Source organism: Dermacentor andersoni, chromosome 5 (assembly GCF_023375885.2).
Source record: "Dermacentor andersoni chromosome 5, qqDerAnde1_hic_scaffold, whole genome shotgun sequence".
In the NCBI taxonomy this organism is placed as follows: domain Eukaryota; kingdom Metazoa; phylum Arthropoda; class Arachnida; order Ixodida; family Ixodidae; genus Dermacentor; species Dermacentor andersoni.
This window is the reverse complement of record NC_092818.1, coordinates 153,895,251-153,909,089: the sequence shown is the minus strand read 5'-3', so window position 1 is coordinate 153,909,089 and position 13,839 is coordinate 153,895,251. Positions and strand designations below refer to the sequence as shown.

At 45.2% G+C, this 13,839-nt stretch overlaps 1 protein-coding gene across 3 annotated transcripts in view; it reads right to left on the bottom strand.

The window, feature by feature from the left end:
* LOC126531417 (beta-1,3-galactosyltransferase 1-like) overlaps window positions 1-13,839 on the bottom strand; it is a 55,115-nt gene that overhangs the window by 29,395 nt on the left and 11,881 nt on the right. Inside the window, exon 2 of one of the 3 annotated variants that reach the window (XM_072288431.1) lies at window positions 8,265-8,399. The exons of 1 other annotated variant lie outside the window; for it this stretch is intronic. The gene's annotated coding sequence lies outside the window, so the exon portion shown is untranslated. Of the gene's footprint in view, window positions 1-8,264; window positions 8,400-12,075; window positions 13,778-13,839 lie in introns of those variants that run through there. One more of the 3 variants, XM_050178937.3, reaches the window with a different exon arrangement.

The window sequence follows — 13,839 nt, the reverse complement described above, 5'->3', positions numbered from 1 at the left end:
ATAGGAACGAATTCGTATATATAGTGCCTAAAAGCTAGCCACCATTATTGAATCACTGGAAATTATTGAGCAGCAGTTATCTGCCCCATGAATTCACTCAGAAACTGGTGCGCAACAACTACAGCTTTCCTGCAGCAACATCATTTGGAACAGTCCTCACATCCGTCATTCATTCTTATGTATTCGAAAGAAACGAATATTCGACAACTTCGAATAGGGAATTCTCGAATCGAATACGAATAACATATCACGGACTATTCCGATTTGCATTATTATTATTATTATTACTATTATTATTATTGTTGTTGTTGTTGTTGTTGCTGCTGCTGCTGCTGCTTGTTTGTTTGCTTGTTTGATATTTTTGTTTGTTTGTTTGTTTGTTTGTTTGCTTGTTTGTTTGTTTGTTTTGGGGACTTGTCGCAAGAAATATGTATCAAAAATAAGAAAAGCAATCAAATGAATGCGTGCGGCGTTGTTTGGTGCGGGTACTGCATCAGCGAATTGGTGCACTTGTAGTCGGAACTTCAAGTATTCGCACAACCCTAATTTATTTCATGTGTAGCATTATATGGTTAGCCAGTCGAAACATTCGATGTGAAGCCATAAAACCCCTTTGCCAATACAGAGCGAGAATACGCAGTTAAGCTCATCGTTTGCGCACTTGATAGCTACCGTCCCGAGTACAGTGACAAACTACCGATTCTCAGCCATAACAACAGGCGCGCGAGGCACAAAACATTTTACGAGCCCCTCCGCTTTCGCCGTTCCCCACGCGCCATACGTAGAAAGGAGGCGTTAAACCTGTCAGATAGGACCTAAGCCTATACTAAAAGGAGGATAGCAAGGTAGTATTGGACGCCCTGGTAAACACCCGACCAGTGAGGATGGGCGGTTAATAAAGAGGAACAAAAATGAGAGGAGAGAGAATGCTCCATTCGTGTGTTAATTATGCGTGCGCACACAGCCCTTCCGCTGCCTATGACGCAGCATCAACGCATTGGTTATGCTGCGCAGGGTGTCGCGCAACTAAATTAAGCGGAACCTCCCTAAATTGGAACTGTCGAAGATATGCGTTGCATTATATGGCAGTCGGCGGGGGTAGGGCGGAACGCATATGTTCAGCAATGTAAATATGCGCGTCTCTCTGCTCGTACTCTTCACGCATATAAATATAAACAACGCACGCTGCATCAGAATAACCCTCACAAACATCATTACCACACGTAACACATTCCGCACCACGCCGACCGCCATATTCTGCTACGCATGTATATCTTGGAACAGTTCCAGTTCGTAGAGGTTCCGCTTAACTGTTTCATAGCATTTTGCAATGCTTGCTTATTTTTCTTATGATTTAAGTCATATTTGAATGCGTATGCATTCAAATATTATGCATGACGTGCAGCTTTACTTGGTGTCTCATCGTGAAGAACACAATTAGCCGCATAGCGAACTAGCCATGGATGTGGTTGATAATTGTGGAGGCTGTTCGACGCGGCGTCACTTTAACTCCGCCTGCAGAGTTCTACTTTAGTCCTTAGATTTCACCTGTTCCAGTGTTCTGCTTTGGCCTTTAGATTTGTCCTGTTGCTCTTCTTTCCTTTTTCCTCCCCTCCTTCCTATCTTGCATTTATGTGTTTCTGTCACCTCCCTTCAGAGGAGTAGGCAGGCGTTGTGCCCCTTCCGGTGGCAGTTGCCAGCCTGCTCCTCGCTTTCCCTTTCCTGATACCTGTGTATATGTGTATATGTGTTCAAAACAAATAATAATAATAATAATAATAATGTGTAAAGCGCTTATTCAGAGAAGTTGAGCTGGATTTTTCCACGAATTCTTTTAATACAGTATTGCGCTCGTATTAGGCTACATTTAGACAAGCTCCATTGTTTGATGGGCTCGTTTTTGGAAGGCGCTATTGGATCATATTGTCGCTAATGACCATATGAAATGTCTTAAAAGACTTTACCTGTGTAAATGTCCCATATAATAAGGGGTCGGTGCCTGTACTGCACAGCAACCCTCCCCCCCCCCCCCCCCCTAAATGCTCAAAGTAAAGTCTACTTCAGTGGTGCGCATTTGCTTTGTTCACTGGAGTCTCCTATCTATTCTCGCAGCATACATATGCGGCGAGCGCACGTAGATGTGACGAGAATACATTACGTTTATAAAAGAAATTTCTTCGCGTTGAAGGAAAGAGGCGTGGCTCGTGGGATTTATAGGGCCTCTGAGGATCGAAGAAATGTTGTGTACGTTTGTGCATGTTTGTCTTAGTTAAAATAATTTCTAGTTCAATCATCTCGGTTAAAATCGAAAACACTACACTTTCTCCCGCGTGTTCATAGCAATGTGGTTTCCTTTTATATCTTCCCAAAGCTTGAAGGGGGGTTGGAGGGGGGGGGGGGGGGGGGGGCGTCGCCTGCCTTTATGCTTGCTCTGGCAATTTACCGTGTGTCCCCGCTAACGTTAGCCAAGCTGTTCAACGAGAAAAAGGTTGAGGAAACTTGTTGCACGATCAACTCATAAAGCCGACGGGGTGTTCGGGGATCAGAGATCTGAAGACAGAAAACCGTCTTAGAATTGTATCTTAAACCATGTTTTTATAAGCTTTTCTTTTTTTAGTTCAACAGCTTCGCTAACATTACCTGGGACATCCTACGCAATAAAAATACATGACCTCGCGCATATGTTTGTGACTGCAGACTTTCAGGCACCTGATAATAAAGCTTAATAACCCTGCAAGACACGAATGCATACGGAGCGATAGCCGGCCTTGACTGTAAGGCCAAAACCACGGTTTGCGTATAACTCGGCAAGTGCTAATATCACATTCAGCACTTGCTGTGTCTGACGTACGTGTCTCGCATACACCGATACTATATGTATAGTGCCTCGTGCAATTTGTCCTCGCTTCTTGCCTGTGTGTGTCCCAGTTTGAGTAGAACTATATGTGGACTTCGTTCACTCTCTCATCTAACTCTGCTCTACGTTTTCTGAAACTGTGGCGTGTCTCCTAGCAATATATTTTCTTATTATTACTACTATTACGCGAAAAGCAATATCCGTCACCACTGCATTAATGTATAAGGCCTACGTAATGTGAGAATTGAATTTATTTCTTATCTCCCGCCATTTATAATGGTCATGTGCCGGCGATAATGCCGGCGGAGCACACTCGGACCATCTGACGAAGAAGGAAAAGGAATTAATAACTTTGGAGTAGAATTGTTACATAGCACCAGCCTAAATCTCAATTATTTTCATTTCAAAAAGAGAAGAAAACATGGTTATTCGATGGTTATTCACTGCCAGATACATGTCGCCTGACAAACGTCAGACAAGTGCCAACCGTTATCACATTGTCTGCACAGCTTTGTTCATGCCTGTCTTCATGCACGCGTACAGCGCGGATAACCGCGCAATGTTTCTTGGTAGCCCTTAAGGCATATGTTTCCACGAATCTACAGCGGTGTTATATGTGTTTGCCTAGTCAGATTGCTCGCGTAGGGCTATACTCTAGCGCTCTCGGCAACGTTGAGTGATAGTCACTTAGAATATGAATCGCTTAGACAAGCGCGATGCGAAGCTCCCAAAGCCGCAATCTAAAGAGGAGACCGATAAAGGGGAGTTGAACGTGCTTGCGTGAGAGCCCCGATATCGGAGCATCATCGTTAGGTCAAGGAGTCAACTCCGTATCTCCTCCCCAACACGCCGAGACTGAGTTCATCGCGATTGGACCGCGCCCTGTAGATTGCCAGTTTGGCCTAGAATTTGAGATCTTGTCGGGAAGGGCTTTGTGCGCAACTCGTCGCTGTGCTTGCGAGAGAGGCAATCAACGACTGCTTCCTATAGGCACGAATCGAAAACCGGCCCCTTTCTGAAAGTATTCTTGTGGCTCCAACGAATGAAAAATAATCTGCGCGTCACGCGATCAAGGCCAGTGTAGCTTTTTTGAACGAAAGTGAACTGGAGAGGATATGCGATTGCAATAACGGCTTCTAGTTTGCGTTTGTTATTTTTATTCCAGCGCAAATATCATCATCATCATCATCACTTTCGCCTTGTCCCTGTGTTCCCCTTCCCTCTTACCTCAGCGTCTGGTAACTGGCTAGGACATCGTAGTTGTGGCCGACCTCTCAGCCTTTCACTCATAATCTCCCTCTTTCGACGCTCCCAGCGCTAAGTGAAAGCTCGTTTTGAACAAACATAGGCGTAATTTGATGCTTTCTAATGTTGCATAAGAATGTTTCAAGATAAATAGTTTGCTTTTAATCCAAGTGACTTTACTGTTTTTATTGATTTTATTTTGTTTAATAAACTGGTGGAAAACAATAGGCCTTCAACCAGCATATGCAACAAAAGTTGTCCTTTGTTTGTTATTGTTGTTTTACAGGAAAAGCACTGCCAACGAAAACACAACTTTCGCGTCGGCCCATCTTTATTTATTTATTTTATCTGTCTGAGCCGTGCTCGGCCACAAGTAACACGCGACGATGACAAAAATTTTGGATCACTATAGTCAACTTCACTATAGTCAATCGACCCTGCATTTTTTTTCTCTCTGGCTAATTATTTCATTGTCGCGATCACATATTCGAGAGCGTTTTTCGAGAATCAAAGAAGACGCACCTGCTGCGTGTCAAACAATGACGCGGCCGTTCACATTTATTACAATCAGTGCCCACCTATCTCAGCCTACACAAAAAAGAAAGGAAGAAATTAAGAGAGAGATAAAGCCACCTTCTCCATATCAATGCCGAAGCGTAAGACAGAATGATTCAATGACATGGAGTAAGAGTGTTCTCCCCGACTAAGGATGTCTGGCTGACAAATTAAAGTTTGATGGATTGCCTCTCGGACAAGTGCGTGAGAAACGCTTGATGGTGATTGCGTCGATTCATTCTGGCTCCCGTGAAACCGAGTCAAAGACAATGAACTCTTACGATGGTTTCACATCCTTCCTTCCTACCTTGCTTCCTTCTCTCTTTCTTTCTTTCATTTTTTTTTCCTCCAGTTCTCAAGCGCAATGATGGATTAATTGAAGGGTCAAGGTTTTTCCTGTGTGCGTGCGTCATCGCTGGGCTCAACCTAGCTGATAATACAAACTGCACGTACTAAACACGGTAATACACTTCGATTCCAAGGTAGCAACGCATATCGCTCACAACAAACAACTAGTTCAGCATTTTGAACTAGTGCATACTTGCTATGCAGGAAATAATGGCATATATAATCGAAATTTGAGTAGAACTATAAACTTATGCTTCTATGAAAGCGCTTCTTTGTGAAGAATGTCATAAAAGTTACATAATATAGTAAAATAAATATGGGGCGCTATAACGCAAAACTATTCCAAACTTTTCTATTCCAATTCTGCTATCAGCCCTCCACGATTGGTCAAAAACTTTTTTCGACCACCCCCACTTCACCTGTCTGTCAAGCGACGGCACGAAAACCGCGATATCTCCCCATTTGATATGATGTGTACACACTGATTATGCATGATTTGACAGAAAAAAGAAAAACAGTTATTTCTTATTCGACCCCTTTTCGCCATTAGCCCTCGGCTATTGGTAAAAAGGTTTCGGGCTGCACCCACTTCACCTGCCTGTCACGCGACGTCACAAAACCGCAAGAACTCATCGCGTCAAAGTGACGTGTACGCGATAAAGATGCATTAATATGCCGAACAAAACTGAATTTTCTTCGGAATAGCCGTAGGCTGCCCCGTTCCGAAAGGAATAGAAGATGGCTGCCGCCGATCGCTCAGACGCTGGCTACTCGCACCTGCCAAAGAGCATGAGTGTATTTGCGTAGAATAAAACTTCTTGCGTGGCCATGTATCGTTTTCGAGCACTTTCGGCACGTTTACCCCCTCATTCTGCCAACTCTTCTTTGCTGAGGGTCCGCTTTAGCGTCATTCTTGAGCTTCCGTTGCATGCCGCCGGTATTTTCGACCAGCCACCGCAAGCTAAGTAAGGGAAAGCCGACCAATCGTAGACGCCGGCACCACCCTCTTCATCTGGTTATAGACTTTCAGTGCAGTGGCTCGGCCCCATCGAATCCCTCTCCACTTGAGCCTTCTCCTCGTCTCTTGTCAGCCAATTAGATACGACAAACCGCTCAGAGTAGGCAATGCTATTCGTTTTTCAAGCAAGCAAAAGTGACCTCCTATGAACGAGGAGAGCGTTTGATTGGTCTGTTCAGACAACCGTGCGGGTGACCGCCCGGTGCTTGCGTTGGCGGTTACGCAAATTTGACGTCAGGAGATTGGAATAGAAACATATTGGAATAGTTTTACGTTATAGGGCCCATGGTTACCTTGTGAAGCTGTAATAGCGCAAATAAAACGAACACAAGACAGGACACAATGGGCACTACTCTCTCCACTGATACATTAGTGCCTTAGAATATGCGAAAAAAACGTATAGTAATAATTAGCATGCGCGCAGGTTCATGGAACGGAAATGTGCGTTCTTTTAACTCTTTTTCTTTGACGTGATCAAGCTGTGTGAATGCTCATATCTACTGTACGTTTTCTTCGGGTCTTCTAGGGAACTAATAAATGATTTGTGTGCGTAGCCCCCGCGGTGTCCGGTCTTGTGTTATCTGTGTTCCTTTCAGTTATGGTGTAATGCCTTCACAACCGGAGAACAAGTTATCTTAATTATGAATAAACGATGCTGGTACATACAAGTTCGTGCCATTTCACAAAAGCGCGCTGTACCTGGCGTTGCTAAATAATGTCAGCACTGACAGTGTACGATCATCAACTCTATCATGCACTGCTCGAAGGGCCCAAGTCCTTATAACCAAAGCAAGGGCAGGGTGAACCACGACAGGCGACATCATGGCCTTATAGCGGTGGCGACGGCAACGCAATGGCCCCGACCGCCCGCAATCACCTCCGCAAGTGAAATTATGTGCATGCTTAAGGTAGGTAATTCCAAACGTTCCTCACCTCGTGTAGGAATGCGAAGGACTCGAGGCACTCCGATAAACGCGCCGTCCTAAGAAGGTGACCTCGTTTGAGGACTGGGACCGACCACGGGCTGACGTCAGAAAGAGACTGTGTAGCCTCGCGTGCGAGGCATCCATAGTGAGCCACACTTACTCCTTTACCCTTACTCACTTCCACAAATAGACACAGTGCCGTTATTTAAGTATATCATTATCCATCTACTGCTGCTTAAAATAAGCCAGGCATGAGTGCGCCCACGCGAATTCGTTCGCACCTGTGTCCCGTGTCCCCCGGCGTCAAGTCACGGCATCGTATGCTCAGTTTTGAGCGTCCAGACATCTCGTCTAGAAGCTCTTCCACTCCACTGACAGATTATTGTGAAACGGCGAGTACAGGCATGGAGTGGAAGAGGCCGTTCTCTCATCGCGTGGGGGTCGGTAGGCGAAAGAAAGAAACGAAGAAAGGAAAACCTGGGAGTCTGGCTTCGGCGGAGTCGACGTTGCTCGTCCCACGCATATCGATGCCCCGGCCCTCTCCCCCAACCTCCCCTCAAGCGCCGGTCGGTGCCCGAGTGGGGCCGCAATGCGATCCGCCACGCTGCACCGGCGAGACATGCGGCACCGACGCTGTGCGGTGAACCATGCACCGAAGTGTTGATGTTTATTAAGCGGCAAAAAGGCCTGGGAAAGAAAGCCTATCGAAGAGCCGGATATTTATTATTATTACTGTTGTCGTCGTTGTTGTCGTTGTTGTCGTTGTTGTCGTTGTCGTCGTTGTTGCATAAATAGAAACGATCACAAATGGGAGATAGAGCTAAATGAGAACTGGTACCAATAAGGGCACAACGCCGGCTGGCTCTAGAAGAGAAAAGGTACGTAGAAAAATGATAGTAAGTGAAGAACAGGAGATAAACTAAGACGGAGCGGACATAATGAGTGAAGGAAAGGAAAGACCATAAAAGGCGGCGAAGAACAACACAAGAAAGATATTCAGATACAACGCAAGTGATGGAATGTATGTGAAGCGAAGCGGCTAATTAAATGCTTCACAACTAGCGGTGATGCGTACAATTGTGTTTAATTTCGTCCTATGCATTCAGCGTTTACGCTTGTCCACCGTAAAAGTCACAACTTAATGTAATTTTTATGTTTATACCCTACACGGCTCACAAGATATGCCTAAATAGAAAAAAAGAGAGCTATTAACCAACCGCGGTTGCGATCCAAGAATGTGTTTAGCATGCTTTTGTAGGTGGTTATATGTGCCATTATATGTTGCAATATGTGCTATGGTTGGAAATGCCCTTACCACCGCGCCTCACCCGTACGCGGAAGCCAACCGCTACTTCGAACGTCACTTCCTCAAGGACCAGTCGGGAACCTTGTGCATCGTCTTCGACCAGAGGCGCAGCAGCGTCTCATTGACAGCGTCTCGAAGCACTAGCTGTCACGAGGGAACAATGAGACAAAATTCTGTCAAAATTTGATTTGTTCCTCAATGTTGCGCATCAACCCCACAAACGCACGCTGAAGTTGGAAAACACTGCATCTTGCAGTACGCTTGTGCACCATTAAAACACTGCAGAATCCTTACAAAAATTCAGCAAACAGCGGCCGCCATGGAGAAGAACATTGACTATATCTACAGAATGTTATTGAAACAATTTATTTTTGCGTTAAGGAAGAAAACATTTTTTTTTCTTGCATTTGAGAGAACGTCGCAAGGTTTTGTTGTAATTTGGACTTCAACGCACAATTTCATGACTGTAAATAGAAACTGGAGTGACGTGCACAGTAATAAAATGCCGGAGCTGGCTTCACAGTATCTGAAAAATAAGGACCCAAAGACGCGGCCCTTATGTGATTTAACTTCCGGTTCCCGTTGCCAGTCAAATGCAACCGAAAAATCATGAGCCATTCCACTCTGTGAAGGTGGTTGACCAGCGAAGCTGTTTAACACACGACACGGAGGTGACACATAGAGAGGGAGAGAAGGATATAAGAAAAGCAGGGATATTAACCAGTCAAGAAGAGGTGACACATAATTTTGAACAAAGGTACGAACCCTTTTATTGTCTTGATGGGTTATCGTGACGGAAGGTACGCACACTCATTGATTGCCTTGATCGATGGTCATTATTTCACTCGCAACTACAATCACATTCTTTGATAATATCAAATCGACGTACGTACGCCGCTGGGTGGTCGGTCGGGCCGGATCGGTAAGCATCGCAAGGGATATGTCTGCAACACTGAACGCGTAAACCACTCCCTTCTCAGTACCGACACATCCACATTGAAATCACCGACAACGACAACAGGGGTAGTGTCATCGCTGCTAATTCACGCCAAGTGAGTATAGCCATGAACCTTACAGGACTATGAGTAATTGCATTTTTTGCTTGCTTACGGGGGTATGAGCCATTGCTCACGGAGGTATGAGCCATTGATGATGACCGTTTTCGACGTGCTGTTCTGTGTATTATTATTATTATCATTTGTTTTGAACACATATACACATATACACAGTTAACAGGAAAGGGAAAGCGAGGAGGTGTATTGTACGCGTGATTAAAAAGAATGCTTGTAGCCTCTGCCTTACGGGGCTATGAGCCATTGTATTTCTTGCTTGTTTACGTGAGCATGAATGCTTACGGGGTATGGTCCATTGACGATAATAGTTTTTGTTCACGGAGAACAAGAATGCATGGAACCCAAGCCATACACAACTTCGCTGTAAAACAATGGCGAGGAAATCACTTACAATCTCTGTACGGTGCCTACACGGTGATACCGCAACACCGTGCGCTTGCTGCCGTTGTGTTATATTGCGCTATCTTCGGGATCTGTTCACCAAAACGTGTTAGTCATGGGAAATCTTGGTTAGTGTCTAAAGAATGCTAAGCGCATTAGAACGCCAAAGCAAGCGGAAGCACAGTGAGACGTCTCTATACGCAGCGATGTCACAAGGTATGAAGGCGACGTATGATGTCTTGTCGAGGGCAGATGGCGACGATAGATGCGTGCAAAGGGAAGTACGATACATATATCTAGCTACAATTAAGGATTCTGTACATCTAGCGTCGCAGTGGCACATACCAATTCTGGAGAATTTACCAAGAATGAGTACACACCTATCTGCCCATATCGAATGGATAAGTCCAATAAAAATCAAGTAAATATAAGAAAGTCGGTATAATACAATGCGTTATTACATTAACAGGTCGGTGCGCTTTAGAAGCACCTGCAAGCCAACGTCATACATTCAGGTCTTAAGTAGGAATTTATATTTATTGCAATAGCAATTATAAAGACACTCGAGGCGCGTTCGCGCCGTCGCCGCTGTCGTGCGTTACCTATCAATTGCGCATGCGAGGCATACAAGCACACTTGCTGTTAGAGGATCTTATGTATCTCACAGGCGCACCTGTGAAATACACCTTACCTCATTTGTCCTTTGCATGTTTACGCGCCTTTATGGTGAACAGTGGATATTATTCAACTTTGTACTAGTAAAGGTATCCCCCCCCCCTCATTTGCATAGAAAAGTTACCTTAGATTGCCCTGCCCCCCCCCCCCTCCCGAAAAAAAAAGCCTGATGTGGATGAAGAAAAAACAACTGGCCGCAGGTGGGATAAGAACCTACGTCTTCGCATAGCGCGTGCGATGCCCTTGCCAATTCAGCTTGTTTTTTCTGTTTAATGCGAGCAGTCCAATGGATAGATTAAAACTTATCAGCATTGAATATGCACATTCAACATGTCGTTAGATCTGCATCTTTGTTAAAGTCAGCATATGCTGCCATGTTTTTACTTGCGCATCAGTCGCGCAATTTTAATACTGTTTTCTGTATTTCGTAGCTGTGATTTCTACGCCAGCGTTTACTTTTTATTTCTTGTAATATTTTTTTTCTTTTTTCAACGCCGCTATCTGTTAGCACTCATTATAGCATCCTATATATATATATATATATATATATATATATATATATATATATATATATATATATATTCTTTTTTTTTCATTTCCCACTTGGACTTGCTGAAGACCGGGCTATATTCTAATCATAAAAAAATTGACAATCACTTTAGCAGACGCCAAAGAGGGTGAAGGCGAAAGCGTGCGCGCTCGACATTCATTAAATTACTTGACATTCTTATTCGAATGCGTTGTTACTTCTTATTACTTGTTTTCTCACACCAAAAGTCGTGGGTTCGAGTGCCTTAATTGACGCCAACTTAATTAACTGCGCCTTAATTACCTTCGCCCTAATTAGCACCAAAGGTCGTGGGTTCAACTTCCACATAAGCTCGAGGGTTAGACACCCACCGAAGATCGTGGGTTCGAGTTATTTATTAAGGCTTTCGCCTTAATAAATAACAAACGTAGCAATCTTATCGGTGGCGCTTGTTTCCAGATATAATACGGCGGGCTAAATGAACGCATGTATACGCGTAGCTCTAGCAGGGAAAAAGGGAAAAGTATAGTCCACTCGCGTGTATACCTCGCCATTATAATTTTGGGAACATTTTCCTACTTATATAACTGGCTGTATATAGGATCCTTATGTAATTTTCATTTCTATGACCTAAAGGTTTTCGTTCACTCTTTCGTTCGTTTGTTAGTTTGTTTTATTTATTTTTGTTTCTTTGTTTATTTCTTTGCCTGCTGGTTTTCTTCTTGTTTGTTTGTTTGTTTTTTTTTGTTTCGCGCACAAGCCCAAGCGTTGCTGTATTTCTACAGAGTACGTAAAGTTACGATCTCCGTCGTTTATTACCACTCGCTGTGCACCATTCATACAAATGCAGGAACGGAGAAAAACAACTCCCGATATCGGTGCACAATTCTAATCTCGCCCGTATACAGAGACACGCACTTTATACACTCATCCACCGTACCCAAGTAACTTGTTACTTACTAACCCATTTTCCAGGCTTCCAAGCTCTCCCGAAGCCTCTGCACCTCGCTTTCCCTACCCAATAACATCCCCTCACCCACCACGCATTATCTTTCCCGAATTCGTTCGCTTATTTCTCCTTTCCCACATTCCCACCTCTACTCACTATATATAGTATAAATACATTCATACACTGAATCATTCAACTGGTTCCAGCGCCTACCTGTGGCTTCCGCCTCGCGATGTCGTGAGACATCACCTGGCCCCAAGCAATAACTTCCGACTCGCCGGGCACAGCACGCTGTTCTCTCCGTCGCGTCTACCGCCGACGAAGACCGAGATTCCTACGATGCGTGCCGCAATCGACGACGGCCGCAGGTAACCGGATTTGATACGCACGTCTCCGAACATCAGACCCGCGGTAAGCTCGAGGGTGACGATACGGGAGACGATGGCCGGACCGCGACGACACACAGCTCTCCGCGCGTTGACATACGAGGGAAGGCGCTTGAGAGGGAAGTCGACCGCGACCTGACGCTTCAGCTGCCCACTGCGCCGGTACGCGGATGGCTGTCTCACGGCGAAAGTGTGCGTGTAGCCGGCGATCTCCGCTCCCTCGCCCAGAAAAGCGTAGAAGGAGGGTACAGCCAGGCCGGGGGGCCGACGGCGCGGCAGTTCAGACGGAGAGAACGACCCGCAGCCGTCGTAGACGGCAAAAAAGAGAGCGAGAGCGAGAGATATATAGGCGGCGGCGGCGGCGGCGGCGGCGGCGGCGAGGCGAAAAGTACTGTTGCTCCCTATCTGCCCCACGTCCATCCATCGCTTCCTTCCCTCCTCGCATCCAGCCACTTTAAACACTACAGGCACATTCATGCCGCGAACGGGCAGCGTAGAGCAGACCAGTTTTGGTGCCGCGCCACAGCTGCGAGGTGTTCCTGCTGCTGTTTTTCATTACCAGCCATTTGTCTCGTTGCTGCTTCTTTTTTGTTGTCAGAGTGTGCGTGAGTGTTTTTTGGCACGGCAGGGAGGTAAGTGTCTGGGACTGCCCCTCTTCGCGCTCGGGGAGCAGAACACGGAGGCGCTCTCTGTCAAACCCCCTCCGCCGTTTCCTGTTTCGGAAACGAGGAATTCCCCTCTTTCTTCACCTTCGTTTTCTTCTTTCTTTTTCTCTTTTCTTTATCTCTTATTTTTTTACGCGCTCTCGCCTAGCGTCTGGTTGTTTCCTGTCGTCCCACGACCACCCATCGGTCTCGCATCGTCGCTTTCATTCCAGAGTACTTTCCTTCGTTATTGCTATATTTTGTCTTTATTTTTTTGTCGTTGAATTAAGCTCATATTCGCAGGAACTCTACTACCAGTTTCTTTTTCTTCTTTAGTGAAAAATCAATGAAGGAACCTAAAGCCGATGCGAATACGTGTTGGCCTCTCACCGATCGCACACGTGCTGTTAACGTAAATTAAGACCGCGAGACAGTCAACAGCACACAGTTGCACCGATGCGCGCTGAGATCCTTGGCGAAGTGATGTACTGCTGTCAAAAATGGTACATGCAAAAAAGAAAGAAAAAAAAGCTTAGCCTTTTAGAAAAAGTAGGGAAGGGATTGAGACGGGATCGTTATAGGCATAAGTAACTTTACAAGTTAATGCAGAGATATGCAGAGTGCTATGTTGCGATAAGGTAATGCGTAAGTATCTCGCACAAAGTGGGCGGCTATTTGCCTTCAGGAAAGGTCTTTGTGAGAAGGTACCGCTATCGTTGACACAGGCCTTTTGATAACACGTTATCTCCACATGGGTAAATAAGAGAGCTCGCATTCAAATGAAATAGCCGACAATGACCAAATTCATTCCGGTGCATTTTCGATTGCACATCCAGCGTTCTTTCTACCGGGATATCGCTGACCTGAGCAGGTCGATAGAGTATTATCTGCACGTTCCAGAGTCCATTGGAAAGGTATTAAGCTACCTCACACCATGAACATGTTGC